General features: G+C 38.3%; 1 protein-coding gene across 2 annotated transcripts in view; it reads right to left on the reverse strand.

Moving 5' to 3' along the window:
* PALLD (palladin, cytoskeletal associated protein) overlaps positions 1 to 22,496 on the reverse strand; it is a 184,823-nt gene that overhangs the window by 65,791 nt on the left and 96,536 nt on the right. Inside the window, exon 1 of one of the 2 annotated variants that reach the window (XM_079305933.1) lies at positions 1,546 to 1,640. The exons of the other annotated variant lie outside the window; for it this stretch is intronic. The gene's annotated coding sequence lies outside the window, so the exon portion shown is untranslated. Of the gene's footprint in view, positions 1 to 1,545; positions 1,641 to 22,496 lie in introns of those variants that run through there. 2 annotated transcript variants of the gene reach the window in all.

Here is a 22,496-nt window from a genome sequence, read left to right on the forward strand (position 1 = left end):
CTTTTCCCACAGGGTTTCTCCTTCTGGCCAGGAAACTTAGTACAAGAACATCATTTCACAAACAGTTCTTTCAGGTTTTGTTACCCAACCAAAAGCAGGATGCAACACAATCTCTCTCATCATCTTGTTCTCACAAGTATTTGCCCCATTTTCATAGTGAAGTGGTTTAGATACAATCAATGGACATATGTTGAGAGCCATTTAACTTTTTCTATGTTTTTTTTTTCCATTCTCTTGTTATCAATTCGGTATCTTAATCCTTTTATGTCTGGTATGCATTGTGAATCACAGACCAGCTCTGGATGTCTGGAAACTGCTGGGTTTTCTCAAAGAACATCATCATAACTTTTCCCACCCTAAAACACCAGTGTACCTCTGTGCACACAAACCTGTGAGTGGGCATAAAACTTTCTGCACGGTATATAAAATATGTTATGAAGTTAATTTCAGAAATATAAGGTTTGTTCACAGGAATCATGGTTTCAGTTCAATACAGCCACAGAATACCACAGAAAAACAGTTTCTTGACCTTAAAGCCTAATGAAACATTGACTGTGTCCACTCCTATTTTTAGATGCATGCTCTGCAGTGCCATATTCCTTAATATAAAGCTGACCCAAATGTTCCAATAGCAGACGTTGGTTTCTCTTTGATAGCCAATGCATATCTCTGCCTTCCAACTTTCTGTAAACACATCATTATAAAGAAGGCCAGTCTTACTTTTCCCAGCCTTCTTTCTAATTATGTGCCTACTGCCAGGAAACTTTCCTTTTTTTTTTTTTCTTTTTTTTTTTTTTTTTTTTTTTGTCTTCACTACTGAAATTTAAACAAATGTCTGATGTGCGCTGCATACTTGGAAAAGAAGAAAAAAAAGCCCCAAAGCAGTTACTGTTATAAAGCTACAAAGTTACTAAGTAACACCAAATTCCTTTCAACACGCAGTGATAAACATTAGGCAAAAAAATTTAGCTACGACAGTACCTTAAGTGCTAGATCACCAAATATGTGTTCCTTACAGCACCCGAATTCCACAGAACAACCCAAAACTCCTGTGTTTTGTTTAATTTTGGTAAGAAGCCGTAGTAAATCTTATAAAAGATCAAGTCTCCTGTCCACTAGCAACTCTCTTCACCCAGAAGTATCACCGGGCTCCTACAGAAGTCTCGTACAAAGAAGGCTGGGAAGGCGCTCACAGTTTACTGCCCTCTCGGATTTGTTAAGGACTGATTTAGCAAGTCTTGGGCTACAGAGATGCACAAAGCCGCTGGCGCATAAAAGCATCCTTTCTGCCTTTGGAAACGCCACGGGGACGGCCGGGCTCGGCAAATAAAGTGCATCAGCCAAACTCGACTGCGACTGCAGACGACGAGGCGCACTAGAAGAGCGAGAAAGAGTAGATCAGAAGTAGAAATACTCGAAAGAAAGGCGGCCAGCCCGGTCCGATTACAGCGTGATTTCATGTACCCTGACCTGTCTCCTCCCATCACCGCTTCTGCCTCATCAGAGGAGGACACGTCACTCGCTGGAAGCGCGCTGCGCTCTTACCTGGGCGCTCTCACATCGCCGAGCGCGGCGTTCCGGGGCGCGCGGAGCGGAGCGGGCCCGCAGGTACCGCGGCGATCCCCCTATATAGGGCGGGCGATCCCCCTATATAGGGCGGGCGATCCCCCTATATAGGGCGGGCCCGGGGCCGCTCCGCCGTGACTCACCCGGAGCCGCCGCCGGCGCGTCCCACTCCAGCGGCTTCACGTTAAGAGTCCCGGGCCGCCCCGGGGCCCCAGGCGTGCGGGAGGCGTGACCGGGAACGGCGGGGAGACGGGGGCTCTGGCTCTACCCGCTGCGCTGACTGAGTTTTAGCTACTCTCCTTCGGAGCTGCAAGAGCTGTGACTCCGTGGTACGCTTTTTGCCAAACAATGCTTGGGTCCCAGGCTGGAAGTTCACTTTTTTTCCCCTCCAGGAACATCCATAGCCAGCAAAACACTTGAGAAGGCGCTGCAACAGCCTAGAGAAAATCCCAGGATCTTCCATATTGCCATACAGCTGCACAAAAGTGTTGCTACGAGAATTTACATCAGCTCTTCTCCGAGGCAAAAGTTTCCAGGATTGCCACATCATTTTTGCCTGCATGACAGAGTGGGTGGGATGGCTACACATTTAATGTAAAACTACAGAAACGATGTCTCAAGTTGTTCTAAGCTCTATAATACATCTGTGTTCTCTTAAAATAATAGTTATGCCAGTACTCATCACTACCAAGACCCCAAGTGTTCAGATTAAACTGAATTTAAAACTATCTTTGGGAAAAAAAAAAAAAGTATCATATTACTGCACAGTAGTAATCTGTTTTACAAATAGTCTCCTGTACCTTTTTCATCTACCAAAGAATAGCATCAGTGATCAGAAAAAATTTACTATATGATATAAAAATCTAGTTGTTTTGTGATATAATTATGCAAAACTTCCAGAGCGTCACTTACTCTAAATATATTAATTACTATTATATATTCCATAAGGCATTCATTTGAAGGTAGATCATTCTTTTTTTTTTCCCCTCTTCTTTTTTTCCCACAAGGAGATAAAGAGTGTCAGATTTCTGTTGTTGATTCATACCCTTCCTACTATAAGCCACCTGGTCTGGATCCAGTGCTTTCTTACAGGTTAAATGCCAACATCAGTTTTATATGGAATCATAGAACACAACTAATCACTAATAACATCAATTTAAACATCTTCTTAAAACAAGATAGATAATCTCAAAATATACATCTATAAAATGATAATTCTCAATTCCATGCTTAGCCCATTGAGGTGATCAGTGATATCTCTTACATTTTCTACCTCAGGAGCAGCAAGTAAGTGTATGAACATGCTGCCTGTTATCTCTCTGTTCAACATTCTGGACAGCTGTTAAAAGATTTTAGGCCAGATGAAATCAAGGGTGATCCTCTTTCTTCTCTGAACTCCAGTTTCCAATTAGTGTGTAATATAATTCAACTCTGGATTCCTGGAAATCTGCTTGATTTACAAGGACATCGTCATAACTATTTTTCTCCAACAGGTATGAACCTCCAAAAATAGCAAGATCTCTACCTGAGAAATTTCATTCCACAGTGGACAATGCAGAACAAGGTAGCACTGAAAATTTCTCTGCTTATTCAACCCCTTTCACACCTTTTCACCATTAAGCCTCTTCAGGACTCAGAACTCACCCCACATCACTCAATCACTCCAGAATATAACAGGAAGAACAGAGGAATGCTGCCAATTAGGAAAAAGGGTGGGGAAGATAAAGCATCTACCATTGCTAGAACAGAGTGGCATGCCAGAGCCTGGCACTGAGAAGGCTGGCACTACACTAGCACCCTGTTTCCAATTCTGGTACATGACTCTGGGGAAGAAGCACGGTACACGCACATAGTATTAAGATAGGACAAAGATAAAAGGAGTATCACTCATGGTGGATCAGGTCTTTCTATGATTTTTGGTAGGTATGCTTGTTGAGAACAGTATTTTATCTAAAAAGCAGAGCACAGCTCTGTTATGGCCTGTAACAGGTGCAGATGATGTAACACACACAAACAGCAGACTGATGTACAGTAGGAAAAGTCAGTGATAGAACAGTACCTGGACTTCACATCTCTTGACTGCACCTTCTGCTTTGTTTGTGATTATAAGAGATTGAGATAATACTGCATCAAAGAAGGTCTCCAACATTTTTTCTGTCACAGCTCTTTAATTTTTTTGCACATAAGGATTTTATGTCTGTGTGTGTATGCATATGTTCAGTCCATGAGAATGGAAGATGAAAGCAGAGACAGCTTGTGCACATCAGCTTAGTTGAAGACATTGCTCTTCTCTGACTCTACAGCATATTCAGGCATGGAAAGTGAAAATGAAGCTCGGCTTACTGGGAAACAAGCATGAGGCACATTGAGAGATAAAGATCCAAAGAGAAAAGAAGTAAAACCATATGCTTGACTTAATATGATCTGTGATTCTTTCTTGTAAACAACTTTGCCTATAATTCCAGTCCCAGAAACATTTGTTTCTGGTTTAAGGAGTTTCCAACTATATCTACAGTATGACTGGCAAACCAAAATGAGAGAAACTAATTTACACATAAAAAGACAATTGCCTACAACTCCCATTAAGTCCTAATATTTCAAAGTAATAATTGAAATGCAATTATAATGATAACAAACAACTTTTGGAAAAATGCAGTAAAGGAGCCCAACAATTAATTTCTGTGGACCAGGGAAGATAATGGTAGATGTCAGTAGTAAAGCAGGCAAACACCAAACTGCCTGAAGTTTTCTTGCTAGCATTTGTTCAAACTTTGAGAATCTTCACAAAATTAAGATTTACTTTCCAAATCACCCCATAAATAAAAAAAAATTAGCATTGTTTGAAGTAAAAAACCTAAAAAGGATGCCTTCAGGAAAGAAAATCTGAAAATGCAGAGAGAAAACTTTACACAAAGTAATCACACCCTCAGCAATGAGTAGTAACAAATGAAAATAACTCAATAGACTTCATTAGAGACTTGAAGATTCTTAAACTACTACTGAATAATTTGTACCATTAAAACACAATCTTTTTGCCTGCAGTGTATCTTCAGTGAAGTGTATTTTAATAGTGTACATAGATTATTATTTGTAACAGCTGTTTTCCAGGTGCTACTATAATACAAAAACTACACACTTCTGTTTCCTTTCTTTTCTTTGCCTCCTTAATTTTTATTCATTATGATATTCAAAAATTTAGCATTGTAGCTGCTGGCTTAACTGAGACATTTAAAGCTATACTGCAATGTGCAGTCTTGATCACACTAGTTAAGACCAGAACTCTCAAATTTTTAAGATCAGAACAGGATGTTTTGACAAGAGAAAAAAAATCACCAAATGAAACTTTAAAAATTCTGAGATCTTGGAAGAAGTTGTAATTGAGATTCAAATGGTGTTTCCTAATGAGGCATACACATGACATGAGATTCTTTTGGTCTTAAAAACTGAAAATCAAAGCAAGGATATAGGCATGTCTGTAACTCAACCCAAAGAGCCACAATGCAGCTTTGCATCATATTACAATTCAAACATCATTAAACTCAGATGGAAATGTCACTAAAATAGACCCTGAAGGACTGACCAGAAGAGGGAATTGAAAGAGTTTACAAGCTTCCAAAGTGATTCATATGCAGCTTATTGAATTCAATGATCTGTAGAGGCCAGTTCAGCAATCTCCCTGTTTTTCCTACATAAGGGAAATGCATCCTATTTAAACTAGCTGTGCAAAAAAAAACCCTTTGGCATGCCAACCATTGCAGATTTAATTTTTTTTATTTAAAAAAAAAAAATCTCCATAAAACTACATCACATCCCATACTGTAATTGATAAAAAAGCCAAAGCTTTTCTGCATGACTTTGAATTCCTAAGCCAGGAACAGACACGCATTTTCTTGGAATGTGTGAGCTTGAGATTTCTTTAGAAGGCCAGAATGCAAAGTTAGGATTTCCCCACACCAAAAGTGACTGACTATACCTCTGAAATGGTAGTTACCAAACATGTGCCAGTCCAAAACATTTAGCACTATTGCAAGTATCCTGTACTACCTAACTCTGCTCATGTTGGCAGACACTGAGGTAGTAATTGTAAATTGCTTTGTCTGGTACTATTTCTGTTTAGTGAAATTCACAATGTCTGAACTATAAGTACCAAGCTGTTTGTGGCTTTTGTTGTTCTTAGCACTTTATTAGGAAAATAAAAGGCCACATGTTTGTTGCAAGAAAGAATATTTAGGCAAACATTTCCCACCATTTTCAATTCTGCAAATATACGCCATTAAAGTATATGTGCCTTACAAAATGGAAAACACAGCTAGGGTGAACACTTGATAGCAAATCATACTGCAGTCTCTGATCTAGAAAAACATGATTCAACAACAGTGACAACAATAATTTTGTCCAGACTTCTAATAATATCAACAGAAAAACAAAAATTAGAAGTTTATATTGCTAAGGCAATTTCATAAGGCAGCAGTTACCATTTTTGTGGAAATATACATGTGTGTGAACATACATGGTGATGAAGTAACTCACACTTGTCTTCTTTGTTATACCACTATTTCATCTCAAACTAAAATAGCAAAGGTCCTCAGGGTAAAAAACTAAATTAAATTGATCAGACTTACTGTGCAACCCCTATGACAGCACAGAAGAAAACTGTGGGTCTAGTGTGTAGGCACTTTCTAGTAAGGAACTGGAATAGTGATGGCTGAACAAGCATATGGAGAAGTCAGGTATTCCAAAGACTTCTTTAAAGCTCCTAGGTACATCAGTACCCACATGATTGGTCTCTTTTATCCATGAGTAATCCATGAGATTTCCTGGCCTGCAGAACTATTGATATAGTAATGTGTGAGAGCTCTGGAAATTAAATATAACAAAATATAATCTAGATAAAAATCCATTCACTGCTCAGGTTTTACTTCATAGTAAAATTGACATAATGCTTTTCAGCTGTGATACTGAAAATCACTTTTACAAGCATTGCCCTGGATTTATGAGAGGTCTACTAGCACTTCAGATGCTAAAATTGTTAGGAGACATAAAAAGTCACAGATGATTACAGTAATTTGGGTGTCATCTGTAAGTCCTTCTCAGTTCTGAACTCAAATCTCAACAATACATTCCCTTCTTTAATAGCCCCGATATGGCAATAGTGAGTGTGTTGTATCTTTCAATTAGCTACACTTCAGTAACTTACAGCTGCTGTAATTGTGAGGCCTGTCAGAAAAGATAAAGAAGCTGTTTCTTCTGAGCCAGGCTTCCCTACACTATTTAAAATGTTTTTCAGTAGCTGTTTATGAGCTGATCTTGACACAACTTCAAGATCAAGGCATAACTTACTTCCTTTCATCAGCATGTCAAGCTCACAGTGCATGTAATTGTTTGCTATAAAGGCTGTGACTTTAGGACACATTCTGTTGCTAACGTTTTGAAACCAGAGCAAACCAGGCCAGTATGTTAAATATTACTGCTGAAGTTTGTGCCCACAGCTATTTAGTTTTCTCTATTCTAGGTTTCACTCACTCAGCAGAGATTATAGCTCTTCCTTCTGAATGTTTGTTGTGTGGGTTCTTCCTGCTTTAAGTGAGACTGAAGTGAAAAAGTGAATGGTGTTTTTCCACCAGGAGTAAGACCTTTTAACTTCAGACCATATAAGCAGGTAAAATAATGTCCCAAGACACTGGATCACAGGGCATGAATTTTACACCTACATTTAAACCAGTATCTAACTTGTCTTTCTGAAATCCCATAACATTTTTCCATATTTTATGATCTTATGAAATGTTTTTCTATCAGAACTGTCAGGACAGTTTTAGGGTTTTCTGGTACTTATTTTCGCTCTTTTTCTCTACTACTGTTCTTAATTGCAAAGACACCTCTGACTCTCAGGGGTGCCTGCGTACCCTTTCTAGATGAATTTCTAGGTTTTCATTACAATGCAACAGTAGACAAAGACTTCTAGTATGTTTCTGTAATGCTTGAAATTATCTGCAATGGGATTCTTCTTTCGCCCTGGCAAAGGATGACTCATTTATCTTCAGTCTGCTAACCAACAGGGCTGCCAAAGACCCCTCCTTTCTAAACAAAAATCTGTAGAGAGCTTTCAGAGACATGAGAAAATATGACAAACACAGCTTGAGTTCTTAACTTTGCTGGCTGAAGATCACAGAAGGACACGGACAAGTCCGCCAGCCTTGATCCCCGGCATTCAGCACTCCGCTGGTAACAACAGAGAGCAGCTCCCTGCACACAGACCGCTTCCCCGGCTTCCCTGGCATCTCCCCCTCTGCTCCTATTCTGAAATCCTCCAGCTCCCACTTCCTTATTTGGTTGCCGGGACTGTTCTTTGTCTGGCTGAGCCCCCCGGGCCGCGCCGCCCCCGGCTGGGCCCGGCCCGGCTCCAGCGGGCCACCCCGCCCGGGCCCCGGGCGAGCTGCGGCCATGCCCATGTAAGGAGCAGTGCCCGGGCCGGGCGGCGCGGGGGCCGGGAGCGCCGGGAGCGCCGGGAGAGACGGGCTCCCTGAGTTCAGCCCCGGAGCAGCCCCGGGCCCACCGCTGTGCCCATACCTGCGCTCATCCCCGCTGCTCCCCGCACTCATCCCCGCTTCTCCCTGCGCTCATCCCCGCTGCTCTCCCTGCGCTCATCCCCGCTGCTCTCCTTTCGCTCATCCCCTCTGCTCTCCTTTCGCTCATCCCCTCTGCTCTCCCTGCGCTCATCTCTGCTGCTCCCTGCCCTCATCCCTACTGTTCCCTGCGCTCATCCCCGCGCTCATCCCCTCTGCTCCCTGCCCTCATCCCTGTGCTCATCCCCGCTGCTCTCCCTGCGCTCATCCCTGCTCCCTGCTCTCATCCCTGCTGTTCCCTGCGCTCATCCCTGCTGTTCCCTGCGCTCATCCCTGCGCTCATCCCCGCTGCTCTCCCTGCTCTCATCCCTCCTGCTCCCTGCGCTCATTCCTGCGCTCATCCCTGCTGTTCCCTGCGCTCATCCCTGCGCTCATCCCTGCTGTTCCCTGCGCTCATCCCTCCTGCTCCCCGCGCTCAGCCCTGCAGCAGTCCCGGCTCCAACGCGCCTTCCCGAGCTGCAGCGCTCCCCAAGCCGCCCCAGCTGCGTCTGCAAACCACTGGCAACCAGACAAAGGAAAATGAAGCTATGAAGTTCCAGTGTAAAAACTGACAGATTCCTGTCATGTTTTCCATTGTTCTTCAGAACAGGTTACAGCGTGTGCTGTGGGGATTTCACTGGTGCTTTCTGCAGAGAAAAGGAAACCCTCAACACCGCTACTACTTTTTTAGAAGTTACTATTCTGTTATGTTACCTGAAGAAAGACGGCGAGATTAGTTTTACTCTCAAATATCCCAAAACTTTTAAAGTAATGTTTATAAAGAGCAGCTAACCTGCAGGAAGACAATAAAATTTGCTAGGGGGACACTCCTTACTGTTGCTTGATACTTCGTTTTAGTAGCACTTCAAGTACTTCACAAGAAAGAACTGACAGTCAAACTGTACATGTCTAGAGATGAGCCACAGCAAACAAGGAAGAACATTTAAATAGAAAACAATAAGAAAAACCCAACCAAAACCCAGTCCTACTGGTCACTGTATATTTTTGTTCACATCTTTTAGATTTAGTCTTTTTAAGTAGATTTATGTAACAGCTTTTTAAACAAAGATCAAGGAATCCTGTAGGATGTGATTGCTTTCTTTAAACTTAAGAGAAAATTATAACAGTTCAGGAGAATATATACTGAATATATCTACACTGACAGCTGAAACAAAAGTTGATCCACAGAGATCTAGTTATCTGACTAAGGAGCTTTTACTCAGTTGTTACTCCCTAAAAGGAATACCCTTAACAAAGAAGTGATTTAAAATTGGTAAAAGTGTTCCGAGTCCTTTCATGTAGTGTGACAAGAAACAACATTTTGAAGAAAAACAAAGAAACAGGTATAGCTAAATTTCAAACTTCCTAGTTCTGTTTTGGAATCTGGAAACATTTCTGTATTTCCCAATATGGTTCCTTAGCATTAAGGCAAGAAAACAAGTCCTTAGATCACGCTAAAACTCCTTCCATTGTTGCAATCTCCCATGGATGTTGGGTGAAGCAGAAAACAAGTAGAAAAGTGGAACAAAGATCACTGCTTTAAGTCACTGATGTACAGGGTAATAGTGGCTGCTCCTGGGCACAAGCGCATGAAAAAAAAAATTACAGACAATACAAAGGTGCATTTATAACCACCTTCCTATAAGATTCCAGCTGCATCCAAGTCAGTTGAACTTTCGGATCAACAGAAAACTGACTCTGGTATTTTTATACCACATTTTTGCCCTCAACAGAGGCCTGAACAAGTTTGTTTACTTGTTACAAACTCTGAAACTACAAAAACATAAGGAAATGGCTTAATAAAATAACAGAAGAATAAACATGTTGATGACATCATAATTACATTACATATTTAAATTAGCATGCTAAAATTCACCTCAGAAAAAACTCCAAACAAACCAAACAATATCAGCAAAATAAGAAACATATAGGAACAATTTAGGAGAATTTATGCTTAGAAAGATCAGGTTTCAAGTTTTCTGTTTCAAGATTAATGCACATAAAACATTCCTAACTGATATAAAGAAAATACTAAAATGAAAAAATCCAAAATACAGAAATACTTTAAGAATAAATTAATTTAAGGTCACAAAGATATAGCATGGTCAAATAGTAATTTAAAACAAAATGCACTATCCTATGGAGTTCATCCTTTCTACTGCTAAAGGTTGCAGAAGTACCAGTTTATTTCAGAACTACTCCATCATCTTCAGCAGGTGTTCAGGCTACTGACAAATAACTCACTGCTGATTCTGCAAGCAATTTACTGTCCAGGCCCTGTCATCTGACATCAGTTGATCTGAATGGAACAAATGATATCACAAGAAACATGTTCAGGGTAGGAGGACACATCCTTCGACCTTTGATGTGCCGTTCTACATTTGCTCTTCTGCAAGTAGCAGTAGGTCTCTGCTGCAACAGAAACTGGCAATGCTCTCAAGAAAGCTATCTAAAAATCTAAGATAAATTCATATGAAAGCTCAGGTTTCTACCCTTGCAGAAAGGGTGACCTCTCAGAGGTCTAGAAGTTACTGCTCAACTGACTTTAATTGAAAGTTCCAGTCCTTTCTATGTCTGGTCAAACAGGTTTCAAAGTACAGGTTTTGTCTCTCTAAATACTCCAGATAGCTTAATTGCTGCCATTGACCCCAGTGGCAATCTTTCATGTACAAGTGTATCTCCATGCAAGTAGAACATATCTGCTCCCCATGCCATCTTCTCATTTCAGTACCTCCAGTTTGTGCTTCCTTCACTTCCCCAGTGAACCCCCTCCCTCCAACTACTCCACAGCTCACAGTAAATCTACAGTTGCAACTAGACTGAGCCATGACAGCTTCTTTCTCACAGGTTTGAAGCACTGAGAGAGAATCAGAGAACCACAGAGAACCTCAGAGAGCCACACCATGTCCTTTCTCCTCTTCACTGCTGCCAGAGGGTGCCCTTATGCTGTGCAGCCCCCACATCCATGTTATGGCAGTTTCATGTAGTCAAAACCTAGAAGACTCTGCATGAGCAGTGGAACAGGAATGTGCCATAAAAGACCACATCATTAACCCAATGGATCTGAGTAGTTTCATCATCTGAATATCAAAGTATTTGGCACCAGTGCACAGCTACTTACCAAGGTTAGAGTACTGGCAACAAGTGTTTCAACCTGCTTGGAAACACTGGATTAAAAAGTACAAAATCTTTACTATTTTAAAAGGAATTATGAAAACAATGAAAAAAAAACCTCAGCATCTGATCAGTAAATTAAAACTGATATTCTGTGCTAATCCTCAGCCTTGTGATAAAAACTAGCGGCACTATAACATTTAGTGATACTGTAATACATTCAATAACACATAATCATATTTCTCAGACTAAACATCTTAACAAATTCTGAATGTATAGATAATGATAGTGATACTGATAATGATACAGATCTTCCAATAATTCCCTGCCAAAGTATGAGACTGTGCATTGACTTAGCTGCAGGGTGTTGGCCTACTGTACATTAGGCAGCTTGTTCACTAGCACAATTGTCCAACAATAATTTCTACACATTAGTTTACAGCTTCAAGTGAATTATCATTTAATCTTAATGCAGGTTTTTCTGGTTATAAACCCATGCAAGCAACATTAATTACATAAGAAACCCATGTGTATTCATATAAAAATAATATTGTCAGCGCAGAAGTACTAAAATTTATCCTGGGAGAGACCTGCATGAAAACTACTCTGAAATGTAAGGTAGTTATAAGTGGTCAAAAGTCACACATTGACTTATATTTAGAGCAGCAGTCAAGGACAATGCACATGTCTGAGAGAGTTGGGTACAATTTGTGGGGAGAGGAAGCACTATTCTCCATATGCACAGCTGGCAAACCCCATTGCATTTAGATCTGAAAAATATTTTCCAACATGGTTTTGTCAAAATGGAGGAAATAAACAGACCAGCAGCAGAGACCACTGTCAACTGCAAGTAGAGGGCCATTTCCAAATCTGGTTTTATAAAGAAATATATAATGCATGGCTTTGTTAAATGATAACTAGTAATATCTGCAAGTGGTAAATAGCAAATAAGCACAGACTGCTGTGAGGAGCAGAATAAAATGAAGAAATGAAAAATTGAAACTGACTACAAATGGAAAACTTCTTAGTCTTATTTCATAGTTTGACTCATCTCAATCTGTTGGGCAAAATAGAAGATCCACAGATCACAGTGCTAAACAGAGAATAAAGCAGCACTGTAACAAAATAAATTCAACAATACAAAATAATTTTAGCTTTCTTGGTGTGGTGTTCTAGTGAGATCTTCCTTTGTAGAATCATGTTTGTTGGATGCTCACAAGTTGAACAGAACTTTGAGGAACCAAAATCCACCATAATGTATAACAAAATTACATGCATCATGAAGACTGGGGCTGTCAAAGCACAACATGCTGAAGACTTAATTTTGTCCTTTAGAAACCAGGTTTCTTCTCCCTAGACTTTAAAACATATAAAAAAACCAGACCAAACCAACCCCAAAAAACTTCAATAGTAATTTGCAATAACTGATTTTATGGGTAATGTACTCCTTGTGGGAGTTCAGAATTACTTAGAAGATTTGTAGACAAGATTTTTATGCCCTGTTTACATTTTCTGGGAGCTTAAGAGAAAACAGTCCGAAATAAGCTGCAGCTAACATGCTACAGGAAATGAAGGAAGAGAACCAGACTTCTCAAGAAAGATTTACATTTATATAATGGTCATGGCTATATTTTGGCTTAGAAAAAGGCATGCAATTGTCCTAAAATACATGGAAAAGCTGTTGACTAGTGTTACTCCTTACTTAGTGGATCATGAACCACTTCAACACTATACACTACAACAAAATGCTTTTTAAGAGAGCTCTTTCACCATTGCACAATACATTGTTTAGAGACCAAAACATCTTGCATCAGCAATTCCTCTCTGTATGGCAACCAAGGAGACACTAAGCCAGCACAACCCTCACCTATGGCAAATGTGTTGGTGTGAAATCCATCAGGACATTTTCCATGGTTTCCATGGAGAAAACATTCAGTCTGTTAGTTAGCAGTAATGTGTTCTTGGAAGTGTAACATCATCTTTAATGAAAGATGTCCATAGCACATTAAAAGAAGAATCTGCAGTTGGCATCTCACTACTTTGTAAAATTTCCATTTGTGGGAATCAGGTGCCTTTGAAATTGAAGTTTAGAAGTTGAAATTAATTAAAGGGGAATGTGCTTATTACATCCTAAGGACATTATAGCATGTGAGCACTTCTGTACAGAATTAATTTATTTGACAGATGATCTGAATAGTGCAGGAAATAAGAATGTTTTGTCTACACTAAACTATGCTTATATTATTGATCACAAACTCTCTTATTTAAAAAGAAACAAGCAAACCCTATTGCTACCAAAAATTCAGCTTTGCACACGTTCAGTATGATGTCGTCATTTCGTCCAAATTTTTTTCCGTTGGGTGAGAAGTCCATGAATCACACACATAGAGTGGTCTGTGTGAGATCTCTGACTGTTCCTGGCTTAGCAGGATGTTTCTAGACATCTTGTTCTGACTCACAGATAAAAGACATAAGAACTGAATGCAAGGAGTTTATCTTCATTCCTAAGTTTGCCTTCATTCCTAATGCTTGCTCAAGATGACAACAGGGCAACTTGATGAGATGCTGTATGGTGAGACAGCAGAGATTAAAGGAACTCATAGGAGACTAAGAAAGTAACTTCTTGTACCTGACTTTATAAACTCATTTTCATGTAATTTTTGAGATATATTTGGGTAGAAATGGATGAACAAACTTGTCCAAATTAGTTTTAACTTTGGTTACATGTTCTACTTCCACAGAAATCCTTTGAGAGAGTTTGCACCATACATCTCTTTTCAGGTTTCTTACTCGTACATTTGGGAAACACCAAGTTTTGCATACATCAGCTATTCAGGTGAGATGAAAATAAACTGCAAAAGGATATATAGTATAAAAAAACTTAATTTCAAGAAATACTGCAAGGCAAATGTGTTTATACTACAGTAAGCCTGAATATTAAAATGCTACATTTCATTCAAGCAGATTTATTGGAATAGTTTTGCAAAATCTGTGAAGGGTGACATAAGCCTCAAGGTTTTGATGCTTCCCTAAGATGCATTCTTCTTAATCTAAATTACTTCACATTAATTACCTAATTTTTGCTATCTAGTTTCCAGTGAATGCTGGGCATTTTTTCCTGTTTCTTTTTTTTACCATGACTAGAAATGGTAAAAGGATTGAGTACATTTAAAGATTTCTGCTGTTTCATCTTGAATTTTGATAAAACCTCTACCCCCCTTACTAGGCAATTCTATTTTTACAAGGTGGTTTTCACTTTAAACTCAATGAAAATATGCAATAAAAAGTCCACATTTCTGCTGTGGAATAGAAATATTAACCTGCAGATACCCAGAAGATTCCAAAGTATTCTGCATATGTTTCTTCTTTAAAAGAGTATTTTTCATTGTTAAAATGATAATTTAAATAAAAACAAAACCAGAAGCATCTTTAAAAACAGGGTTGAACAAGCTATCATGGGGTATCATGTGGTAAAATATTTTGAAAAGTCAATGAAGAAGCAGATACATAGAGTTTCTTAAAAGCACTGAAATTCTATTTATCTGTGTAGGTTTTCATCAGATAAAACAACTTTGCAAGTATGCAGTTTCCATGACTTAAAAATACCATGCTCTGTAAAGAAACTATAAGTTACAATTTTGGCATTTTGCTGATTTTTTTGTCTTATATAAGTTGTTGTGAATGACATTTTGCTTTCATGTGGTTTTATTAGTTTTTTCAAGATCCTACTTGAATTTATAACTAGGCTTTAAAATTATATAAGACTAATAAGGGGAATGGAGTAGATAATGTAGGTGCTAAGTTGCTTTGATATTTTCTTTTTTACAGAGATAGACCATGAGAGAGAGAGAACTCTCTTTGGCAAAAGTAAACAACACATAACAGCTGTTTTCAGAACATAACAAAGACTGTGATGTGAGGGTTGATTGAGGAGCACTTCATGCTCAGGATGCTGTATCTCGACTACAACTTTTAAAGGTCAAAGCTCCTTTGAGAAGATATACCCTGAAAGGAGTACTGCAGGCCTGAGCCTAGAGATGCTGAAAGTTTCATGAGCTTATACAAGTACCCACTGTAAAGACAAGTGCAGCAGTCATTCTTAAGCAGCAAATTCAATTCACAGTATCACAGCTACCCTGGTGAATAATTATTTACATATTCCCATTCTACTGACACCAATAGGTACAAACAACAAAGGAAACTATGTTTAGGCAACTCCAGAAACAACACCAAAATGAGTCCTGTATTTTCAAGAATAAGAGCAGAGTTGAGCATGGACCTTTGAACTATTTGCTGCACACAAACTCCCCTTCTTGCTGCCAAGCCTTCTCACTGGCACAAAAAGAAGTCAGAATTTCATTATTACCCTAAATTACTTGCCCTTCCTTGCACCTTCTGTTTTATGTTTTAGGATCATTTGTCCCCCTCAGCCCACCTTAAAGAACTGCAATTCTTTTTTGGATTTTGGATACAGTCAGCTAGGTAACCACACCAGCTCACACTTCAAAACAGTGCCTGTCTGATTGATTTATTTATATCACTATTTCCTGGCTTGTTCTTCTACGAAATGCTGTATAGCTTCCTTTACTCAAGCACACATTCCAGAGAATACAACACACAGTGAAGTGAGGAAACAGTCCCATGAGTATGTAGAAGGCAATTGAGTATTTTCATTTCTTTTTTCATTTCCCAGTAAACAGTGAGAAAAAACATGCCCTAAATAATACTGCCAGGAGAATGGTATTATCAACAGTATGGTGTGATACATGATCTGGGATGTGATTCTTAAAAAATGAAATAAGTCTGATAAGTCTAATCACTAAATATACTTTCTTATGATACTTTAATCAGATATTGCCTGGACAGTATCCCATACATTCTGCAATAAAACAACATATAAGTAAAGGTCTGGGCTTTTGAAACAAGGAGCTGCAATTCTGGTCACTGGTCTGGGAAACTAAATAATGAATCATTTCAGAGAATTGTAAAAGCCCCCAAAACTCCAATAGCCACCAAATAAAAGATGAATCATTTCAGAAAAATGGCAAAAGGAAAAAAAGAAACCAAAAAATAACCCAACCCAACAAACCTAAACAGAAGGAAAAAAACCCCAACTCACACTTCAGTAAAGTCTATAGGAACCAACTGGGTTCAGACCAAAAAGGCTAATGCAACATACATTACACTTAGGAAGAAGTGAAATAAGTTTCCAAGAGCCATAGAGGTTCTTTAAGACAAATACTCATTGTACAGGGAAAAGAAAGGAATTCCACTGAACCATTTTCCAAATGCCTGATCTTGCACTCCTTGCACAGCCTAATTCCCTTTAAAGTTATGAGTTTAGGGTACTTGTTGGGGTTATGTAACTAGGTCTTAAAAGATAAATGCAAAGTAGTACAAAGCAAAATTATACACAAACTCAGTATTAGGGAAAAGTCCCACAGCTAGACAAAAAACCTAGACATTTGAAAATAAAACTACAATGAATATAGCTAGAGGTGGTATATTTCTAATCCCTTTCCTTAGAACTGGGAAAATATTGAGGAGGAGGAAATTCAGAGCAAAGGGGGTGAAACTGTGAAAGTTAAACAGTCTTGACAAAAAGAGAAATATTTGAGTAACATTTCCTAAACTACTTTAAAAGGGAGTAAACTAACCAAATGCCATCTGAAATTGGCTGTATGCCCACCACTTTGGTTGACTTTAGGGTCAATAAGGCAGAGGACAGACATAAGCGAAAAATCAATAGAAATATAGCTAAAACACAGTTGGAATTTATTATAGAGCAGCTGGAAATGCAAAGAAAGAATTCTGTGGATCTATACTGATAATTTAACTTTGAAAAATATTCTCCAAGTACAAAAGTGCTTTACAAAACAAAACTTTAAGAAGTGGTGTTAAACACAGTCAGACTACAGAAAACAGACTGTTCTGCTCTGAATATCTGGCATAAAATTTCTGATTGGTTTAATAATGTTACCTTTCAAATCAGTCCAAACAGACTTGCTAATGAAGATCAATAAATCCTTCACATGATAATATAATGTGTGTATGACAAAATCCACAAATTGGACAGAAAAGAACTGCACAAAATAAAATGGGAAATTCTAAGTGGTTTCTTTGCCCCTTGATTTTCATCACATATATATTCTGTTTAAATTTTCAGGTATTTGCAGCTTTAAAGAATTCCTGTAAACCTTTCAAGACATTCATCAATGTCAAGATTTTTATTCTGCAGGGAGCCATGTCAGAATCAACATAATAAATGTTACCACAAAGTATTCCTAGTGAATTGTTGTTCAGGAAAGTTTCCCAAGGTGCCACTGTATAGGACAGTCAGTGATCTTGTAAGTTTTATATTTCAACAACCCCTGTTCTAAAGTACTTTGTACCAAGAGTGACATGTGAAAGATTTTAGTTAAAGACATATCAAAGCCACCTTCCACACTAAAAGTGCAGTGCAGTTTCACTGTTATTTTGGGCAAATACTGGAAGGATAGTGATCTGGCCAAAAAAATCCCTCCCCCCTTTTTTTTTATTGGCTTACTTTCCAACTATATCAGCTACTTAATTGATCTCATCGTGTGGCTGCATAATTGCTGGTACCTTTGCAAAGGGAGAAGTTATAAGATGGGGGTTGATAAATACAGGTTTATCCTTTTTTGTAGCAAAGTATGGCCCTTGCCACAGCATAAGCCAGACAAAAAATGATCCACTGCAAACAACATGAAGGAACTAAGTTCTGTCATGTATCCCCTTATGGTGTATGTGGCATCTGAGACTTCAGATGAAGAGAACAAAAAACTGTAAACCAGTAAACAAAAAACCACTTAGTGTTGTCTGGACAAACAATGTAAAAAGAATATATAAAATACTTCTTTGAGAAAAATATGAAACTCAAAGGATAGTAAGGTGGCTGAGAAGCAGGTTACAAGTATTTCATTGAGAGGAACTCCACCTACTTAAGAATGTCATGACATCTCCGAAACAGAGTATACTTTCATTACCTTCTGTTTCTATTGAGGCAAATTCCTTCTGATCCTACTTTAAAGTAAAATAAAGTAAAGTAAGTAAAGCAAAGTTAGAAAAGCCCATCTGACAGCCGTGGCACACATGCTCCATGAGATCTTGCAGTCCCCCTGATGCAGTGTAGAATGGTTTACTAAATACACATTAGAGGTTACTAAACATACATTGAATTCTCAGATCAAAAGTGGAGAGGTAGATAATCCTTTTTGGATGCTGAGATGAATGTTGAAGTTGTTAAGAATTAAGAAGAAAATAACAGAGTATTTCAAGATTACAACAGCACATATAACACTTGGGAGACAGATATGAACAGTATTTGAAAACAGACATCAATTTAAGCAATACTGTTTTCTGTAACCTGCTTCTCACAAGAATTAATATGGGTGAATTCATTCTTTAACAACAGTAAGCAGTACATATCAAATTCTTCTTTGCATAGATTAAAAAAAGGGCCATGATGTTAACAAATATTACTTCTCTGCCGTTGTTTCTCCAAAACATTAGAATATTAGAATATGTGGAATATTAGATGTGGGAGGCAAAAAGACTCATTCCCTCTTTAATCCTGCAACAAGCAGTTCAAGGAGCAGAAGTAGATTCCTACTTGGCAAAATTGCTTGGTTTCTGCATTTCTGCTGGAGGGAGAGGTAATTGACATTACCTATTTGAGCAAACTTTCCTCACTGACAATGACATTCAGCTTGGGAATTCACTGGTAACAATAGTGGCAGAGAGAAACCTGTTCATCCTTACTGAATACAGTAATGAATTTAAATATGCAATTGTTTCCCAATGTGTTCATCTCAACTCAAAATATTACTCAGTCACATAACTAAATTAATTTGTGTGCAGTGGCCTTAAATCTAAACCACTTCAGCTTCAAATCACTGGACCAAGAGATCTGTAGGGCAGTCTCTCTGGCTACATTTCCATGAGATAGATTATGTCTCACTGCAAGGCAAGGCAGGAAGGGAACCTGTCTTGAAATGTTTTCAAGAACTTCTCTAAGCCTTCCCAACTACTTAGCAACCAACACTTCAGGATACACCAAGACTAAACTGTAATGCTGGGACAGTTAATGAGAGTAATTCTGATAAAATAAATAAATTTCAGGAAGATTGCTTCATACTTGGTCCAGAGCATAGATTGATGTGATATTGGTCTTGATATTCTGCAGGACACTGTCAAACAGTTGTCCTGTTTAGATCCTTCCTTTGGGAGCTTCAGCCCTTGACTTTGATTTGTCTGTGTGACATAAGCTAAAGCTCTCCTCTCACCTCATGGTTGAGGTACATCACTTCAAAATGTTTGCTGGCTTTGGGTTTTTTTGAACAATGAAAATGAACTGAAGATTTAGTAATTACTATACATGGCTGCAAATGGACCTGGATTAATAATTTTCAGTCTGAACCATTTATTGATCCCTAGGATAAAGAACAAGTTTGAGTATAAAGTAAAAGGAAAGTACATGAAAAGAAATCCAGTGTTACACAGGTCATGTTAGTGAGACTGTTGTGGCCCAGAAAATAAACAGGCAAAGCATAGAGCAGAAAATCCTCATGACAAATTATGGTTACCACTGCCATTTGTAAGAAAAATCTACAGTTTCAGTGTAAACTGTTAATAAATCAAAATGTGGTCATTAAAAATTGTATTATACCTTCCCTATTTACTCAATTTCACCAATCAGTACTTTGGCATTGTTCCTTATTATAAACTTCTACCAGTTTTTGTAGTCTACTAAATAGTGGGTGAAAGTGAATGACTATGATTCTATTACTGGTTTTACTGAAAAGCAAATTCTCCCCAAGATTTTAAAACACTTACCAATTTTCATAGCCATAGAAAGCAAACAGCCTTTCTTTAAAGCCTTATGCAAATATATAAGCAGACATCCACAATTAACCAAGATAGGCACCAGCTTTCCTTTGAATGTATAAGTTGGATGAATTAAAAAGTAAACATAAATAAGCAAAAAGAGTGGAACTGTCATTGTTGTTTGTATTGGTGTTTTTGCTTTCAATTCAGAGTTCTTGTAGTGGGAGCTATAAGCAACCTAGCCAAGAAATTACCAAATGTCCAATAGCATTGATTTTCAAGGACATAAAAAGTAGAAGAAAAACAAGAAAATCAGTCTTCTTAGATGATGAAATAAAATTTGAGAAGAGCGAACAGTGCACCCTGAGTCTTTCCACAAGATAAAATCAAAACATGGATTGATGGGGCAGTGGAGACACTGGAGTGCTCTCAGGGCCTGCAGACCAATAATCAAAACCACTAAGAACCTGCCTCCTTACTAACAACATCAGTGATGTGTGAGCAGGCTCCTAATATAGCTTTCTTTGTGTGCACTGAGCAGTGGGAACAACCCATATTCCTTTGCAAGCAACCTCTTGCACAGTGACTGGTAAGCATTTGCTTTATGTCAAATGCTGGAACAGTTTTTCCGGTCACAAGGGAAGAGAATTCCAGCATTTTGACAGTAGCTGTAATTGCTCTGTGTTCTTGCTAGATAGACCTGTAACCTGTGAAGTACCATGGTTAATATCAGACCTAACCCGATTTTGAGGCCATAAGGTCATAACTTTTAACAAACCAGTAAGTTTTTTCATGAGAAGCTATTAAAATATTAAATGCATAAAGTGAGCCATTAGTTTAAGAACTTTTAATTTTGGAAGCATTTGAATTTGTTGCTAAAGTTCTAACAATCAGATTAAGTCTGAAGTGCTTCATGTGTGGTCATGAGTGAAAATAAGGAAGTAGAATAGTCTGACAGTCAAGAATTACAAGCAAGTAAGTGTTTCCTGAAATACCTCCCTTAGGGAGCTTAAACTAGGAGAATAGGGGTTATAGTATGCTTCACTGTTAAACTGGAGCATAGAATTATCTAAAAGAAACATGAACTAGCAACTCACACTGTGTGAAAATCAGTGGGAAGAAGCACCATTACAGCCTCTTCCTGCTTTACAGTAAGTGGCTACAAACTTCCCTAGGATGCTTTTTTCCCTTAATACAATAAGGAAAAAAGTTCCATTCAGATTCTTCTCTAAAAGGCAATGCATGAATGTTTCTCATTCTGTTTCCAAGCAGACTGATAAATATATGCAAACAAATACATGCCCACAGGGAGAAGAGTCTGGTTCAGCAACTCAGTATAATTCATTCCAAAATGCTCAATTGTTCTATCTGGAGCACCCAGTGTTTTTAATCTTCTCAGGAAAATCCTTCTTCACATTGCCACTTCAGCAAAAAAAGCCATTACAGGAGCATATTCAGAGGTTGTTTGCTTTCTTTTTTTTCTTTGTGGATATAGTTTTAGAGTCATATCTTTAAAATGAGAAAAACCAGCTGCAGCATACAGTTCATATCAATGCACAGGGGTCCATGCTGCAGCCACTCACAAATACCCAAACACAGATACCCTACAACCATTTTCATGGATGTTTAGACTAAGTGCTACTATAAACACTAGATGCAGTTGTACATTTACTTTAAAAAAATGTTTCCTTTTTTATTATCCTAAAGCAGAGCTATGAACAGAAAAACACAGATACAGATCCATCTTCAACATTGGCCTCAAAAGCTCAAAATATTGCATACTGGTGTCTGACATTAAAAGCAAAAAATCCTTTGGAGATGGAATTTTGACAGCAAACCAAAAATATGCTCCAGACAATTTTGCACGTGGACTAGGCTTTAGATAAGAAGCTGACATGACTGCATCCTAATTTATCTGATCTAGTTTACTTTTCTCTAATTCTGAGAAAAACACTCAACTGCAAATATTAGTAGTAGAAAAAGAACTGTAACCATAAAATACAAATTATCTACTTATCAGGAAATAAGATTTGCCATGTTTTCTGGCTACTTTAGCTATTTTACCTCAGGTTATACTGTTTGATGGAATTTTTGCTTTAGAGTCTGATGCCTTACATAATTTTGTGATGTGTCTCTATGGCTCTAAAATCATCGTAATTCTATATGCATTATTATGATGTTCATAGGAGATAAATATTTTCATTACAGTGTAAAGAGGTTTCAATGTCTCAAACATGCACAGCTGGTCTTGTCACAATCTGATGGAGACCAACATAGCTGGAGACAAACAATGGAAATGTTAGGTGGAACAGAAACTTTTTATATCAGTCATTTCAGGAATTTGAGCTTTCCCCTCTTATTCAGTCA

Source organism: Erithacus rubecula, assembly GCF_903797595.1.
Source record: "Erithacus rubecula genome assembly, chromosome: 5".
NCBI classification, from domain to species: Eukaryota; Metazoa; Chordata; class Aves; order Passeriformes; family Muscicapidae; genus Erithacus; species Erithacus rubecula.